Here is a 5,000-nt window from a genome sequence, read left to right as displayed (position 1 = left end):
GTCGTGTTTGGAGGTTTTATCGTTTGTTCGTGAGTTTGTCCCGTTTCTCTGTCGTGTTTGGAGGTTTTATCGTTTGTTCGTGAGTTTGTCCCGTTTCTCTGTCGTTCATGGAGGTTTTATTGTTATTCGTGAGTTTGTCCCGTTTCTCTGTCGTGTTTGGAGGTTTTATTGTTATTCGTGAGTTTGTCCCGTTTCTCTGTCGTGTTTGGAGGTTTTATCGTTGTTCGTGAGTTTGTCTCGTTTCTCTGTCGTGTTTGGAGGTTTTATTGTTATTCGTGAGTTTGTCCCGTTTCTCTGTCGTGTTTGGAGGTTTTATCGTTGTTCGTGAGTTTGTCCCGTTTCTCTGTCGCGTTTGGAGGTTTTATCGTTGTTCGTGAGTTTGTCCCGTTTCTCTGTCGTTCATGGAGGTTTTATCGTTGTTCGTGAGTTTGTCCCGTTTCTCTGTCGTTCATGGAGGTTTTATCGTTGTTCGTGAGTTTGTCCCGTTTCTCTGTCGTGTTTGGAGGTTTTATCGTTGTTCGTGAGTTTGTCCCGTTTCTCTGTCGTGTTTGGAGGTTTTATCGTTGTTCGTGAGTTTGTCTCGTTTCTCTGTTGTGTTTGGAGGTTTTATCGTTGTTCGTGAGTTTGTCCCGTTTCTCTGTCGTGTTTGGAGGTTTTATCGTTGTTCGTGAGTTTGTCCCGTTTCTCTGTCGTGTTTGGAGGTTTTATCGTTGTTCGTGAGTTTGTCCCGTTTCTCTGTCGTGTTTGGAGGTTTTATCGTTGTTCGTGAGTTTGTCCCGTTTCTCTGTCGTGTTTGGAGGTTTTATCGTTGTTCGTGAGTTTGTCCCGTTTCACTGTCGTTCATGGAGGTTTTATCGTTGTTCGTGAGTTTGTCCCGTTTCTCTGCCGTGTTTGGAGGTTTTATCGTTGTTCGTGAGTTTGTCCCGTTTCTCTGTCGTGTTTGGAGGTTTTATCGTTGTTCGTGAGTTTGTCCCGTTTCTCTGTCGTGTTGGAGGTTTTATCGTTGTTCGTGAGTTTGTCCCCGTTTCTCTGTCGTGTTTGGAGGTTTTATCGTTGTTCGTGAGTTTTGTCCCGTTCTCTGTCGTGTTGGAGGTTTTATCGTTGTTCGTGAGTTTGTCCCGTTTCTCTGTCGTTCATGGAGGTTTTATCGTTGTTCGTGAGTTTGTCCCGATTCTCTGACGTTCATGTAGGTTTTATCGTTGTTCGTGAGTTTGTCCTCGTTTCTCTGTCGTGTTTGGAGGTTTTATCGTTGTTCGTGAGTTTGTCCCGTTTCTCTGTCGTGTTGGAGGTTTTATCGTTGTTCGTGAGTTTGTCCCGTTTCTCTGTCGTTTATGGAGGTTTTATCGTTGTTCGTGAGTTTGTCCCGTTTCTCTGTCGTGTTTGGAGGTTTTATCGTTGTTTGTGAGTTTGTCCCGTTTCTCTGTCGTGTTTGGAGGTTTTATCGTTGTTCGTGAGTTTGTCCCGTTCTCTGTCGTGTTTGGAGGTTTTATCGTTGTTCGTGAGTTTGTCCCGTTTCTCTGTCGTGTTTGGAGGTTTTATCGTTGTTCGTGAGTTTGTCCCGTTTCTCTGTCGTGTTTGGAGGTTTTATCGTTGTTCGTGAGTTTGTCCCGTTTCTCTGTCGTTCATGGAGGTTTTATCGTTGTTCGTGAGTTTGTCCCGTTTCTCTGTCGTTCATGGAGGTTTTATCGTTGTTCGTGAGTTTGTCCCGTTTCTCTGTCGTTCATGGAGGTTTTATCGTTGTTCGTGAGTTTGTCCCGTTTCTCTGTCGTGTTGGAGGTTTTATCGTTGTTCGTGAGTTTGTCCCGTTTCTCTGTCGCGTTTGGAGGTTTATCGTTGTTCGTGAGTTTGTCCCGTTTCTCTGTCGCGTTTGGAGGTTTTATCGTTGTTCGTGAGTTTGTCCCGTTTCTCTGTCGCGTTTGGAGGTTTTATCGTTGTTCGTGAGTTTGTCCCGTTTCTCTGTCGCGTTTGGAGGTTTTATCGTTGTTCGTGAGTTTGTCCCGTTTCTCTGTCGTGTTTGGAGGTTTTATCGTTGTTCGTGAGTTTGTCCCGTTTCTCTGTCGCGTTTGGAGGTTTTATCGTTGTTCGTGAGTTTGTCCCGTTTCTCTGTCGCGTTTGGAGGTTTTATCGTTGTTCGTGAGTTTGTCCCGTTTCTCTGTCGTTCATGGAGGTTTTATCGTTGTTCGTGAGTTTGTCCCGTTTCTCTGCCGTGTTTGGAGGTTTTATCGTTGTTCGTGAGTTTGTCCCGTTTCTCTGCCGTGTTTGGAGGTTTTATCGTTGTTCGTGAGTTTGTCCCGTTTCTCTGTCGTGTTTGGAGGTTTTATCGTTGTTCGTGAGTTTGTCCCGTTTCTCTGTCGTGTTTGGAGGTTTTATCGTTGTTCGTGAGTTTGTCCCGTTTCTCTGTCGTGTTTGGAGGTTTTATCGTTGTTCGTGAGTTTGTCCCGTTTCTCTGTCGTGTTTGGAGGTTTTATCGTTGTTCGTGAGTTTGTCCCGTTTCTCTGTCGTTCATGGAGGTTTTATCGTTGTTCGTGAGTTTGTCCCGTTTCTCTGTCGTTCATGGAGGTTTTATCGTTGTTCGTGAGTTTGTCTCGTTTCTCTGTCGTGTTTGGAGGTTTTATCGTTGTTCGTGAGTTTGTCCCGTTTCTCTGTCGTGTTTGGAGGTTTTATCGTTGTTCGTGAGTTTGTCCGTTTCTCTGTCGTTCATGGAGGTTTTATCGTTGTTCGTGAGTTTGTCCAGTTTCTCTGTCGTGTTTGGAGGTTTTATCGTTGTTCGTGAGTTTGTCCCGTTTCTCTGTCGTGTTTGGAGGTTTAAATCGTTGTTCGTGAGTTTGTCCCGTTTCTCTGTCGTGTTTGGAGGTTTTATCGTTGTTCGTGAGTTTGTCCCGTTTCTCTGTCGTGTTTGGAGGTTTTATCGTTGTTCGTGAGTTTGTCCCGTTTCTCTGTCGTTCATGGAGGTTTTATCGTTGTTCGTGAGTTTGTCCCGTTTCTCTGTCGTTCATGGAGGTTTTATCGTTGTTCGTGAGTTTGTCCCGTTTCTCTGTCGTTCATGGAGGTTTTATCGTTGTTCGTGAGTTTGTCCCGTTTCTCTGTCGTGTTTGGAGGTTTTATCGTTGTTCGTGAGTTTGTCCCGTTTCTCTGTCGCGTTTGGAGGTTTTATCGTTGTTCGTGAGTTTGTCCCGTTTCTCTGTCGCGTTTGGAGGTTTTATCGTTGTTCGTGAGTTTGTCCCGTTTTCTCTGTCGCGTTTGGAGGTTTTATCGTTGTTCGTGAGTTTGTCCCGTTTCTCTGTCGCGTTTGGAGGTTTTATCGTTGTTCGTGAGTTTGTCCCGTTTCTCTGTCGTGTTTGGAGGTTTTATCGTTGTTCGTGAGTTTGTCCCGTTTCCTCTGTCGCGTTTGGAGGTTTTATCGTTGTTCGTGAGTTTGTCCCGTTTCTCTGTCGCGTTTGGAGGTTTTATCGTTGTTCGTGAGTTTGTCCCGTTTCTCTGTCGTGTTTGGAGGTTTTATCGTTGTTCGTGAGTTTGTCCCGTTTCTCTGTCGTTCATGGAGGTTTTATCGTTGTTCGTGAGTTTGTCCCGTTTCTCTGTCGTTCATGGAGGTTTTATCGTTGTTCGTGAGTTTGTCCCGTTTCTCTGTCGCGTTTGGAGGTTTTATCGTTGTTCGTGAGTTTGTCCCGTTTCTCTGTCGTGTTTGGAGGTTTTTATCGTTGTTCGTGAGTTTGTCCCGTTTCTCTGTCGTTCATGGAGGTTTTATCGTTGTTCGTGAGTTTGTCCCGTCTCTCTGTCGCGTTTGGAGGTTTTATCGTTGTTCGTGAGTTTGTCCCGTTTCTCTGTCGCGTTTGGAGTTTTATCGTTGTTCGTGAGTTTGTCCCGTTTCTCTGTCGCGTTTGGAGGTTTTATCGTTGTTCGTGAGTTTGTCCCGTTTCTCTGTCGCGTTTGGAGGTTTTATCGTTGTTCGTGAGTTTGTCCCGTTTCTCTGTCGCGTTTGGAGGTTTTATCGTTGTTCGTGAGTTTGTCCCGTTTCTCTGTCGTTCATGGAGGTTTTATCGTTGTTCGTGAGTTTGTCCCGTTTCTCTGTCGCGTTTGGAGGTTTTATCGTTGTTCGTGAGTTTGTCCCGTTTCTCTGTCGTTCATGGAGGTTTTATCGTTGTTCGTGAGTTTGTCTCGTTTCTCTGTCGCGTTTGGAGGTTTTATCGTTGTTCGTGAGTTTGTCCCGTTTCTCTGTCGTGTTTGGAGGTTTTATCGTTGTTCGTGAGTTTGTCCCGTTTCTCTGTCGCGTTTGGAGGTTTTATCGTTGTTCGTGAGTTTGTCCCGTTTCTCTGTCGCGTTTGGAGGTTTTATCGTTGTTCGTGAGTTTGTCCCGTTTCTCTGTCGCGTTTGGAGGTTTTATCGTTGTTCGTGAGTTTGTCCCGTCTCTCTGTCGCGTTTGGAGGTTTTATCGTTGTTCGTGAGTTTGTCCCGTTTCTCTGTCGCGTTTGGAGGTTTTATCGTTGTTCGTGAGTTTGTCCCGTTTCTCTGTCGTGTTTGGAGGTTTTATCGTTATTCGTGAGTTTGTCCCATTTCTCTGTCGTGTTTGGAGGTTTTATCGTTGTTCGTGAGTTTGTCCCGTTTCTCTGTCGTGTTTGGAGGTTTTATCGTTGTTCGTGAGTTTGTCCCGTTTCTCTGCCGTGTTTGGAGGTTTTATCGTTGTTCGTGAGTTTGTCCCGTTTCTCTGTCGTTCATGGAGGTTTTATCGTTGTTCGTGAGTTTGTCCCGTTTCTCTGTCGTGTTTGGAGGTTTTATCGTTGTTCGTGAGTTTGTCTCGTTTCTCTGTCGTGTTTGGAGGTTTTATCGTTGTTCGTGAGTTTGTCCCGTTTCTCTGTCGCGTTTGGAGGTTTTATCGTTGTTCGTGAGTTTGTCCCGTTTCTCTGTCGTTCATGGAGGTTTTATCGTTGTTCGTGAGTTTGTCCCGTTTCTCTGTCGCGTTTGGAGGTTTTATCGTTGTTCGTGAGTTTGTCCCGTTTCTCTGT

This window comes from Pygocentrus nattereri, chromosome 9 (genome assembly GCF_015220715.1).
Source record: "Pygocentrus nattereri isolate fPygNat1 chromosome 9, fPygNat1.pri, whole genome shotgun sequence".
Classification (NCBI taxonomy): Eukaryota; Metazoa; Chordata; class Actinopteri; order Characiformes; family Serrasalmidae; genus Pygocentrus; species Pygocentrus nattereri.
The sequence above is the reverse complement of the archived record's forward strand: the minus strand, read 5'-3'. Positions refer to the sequence as shown.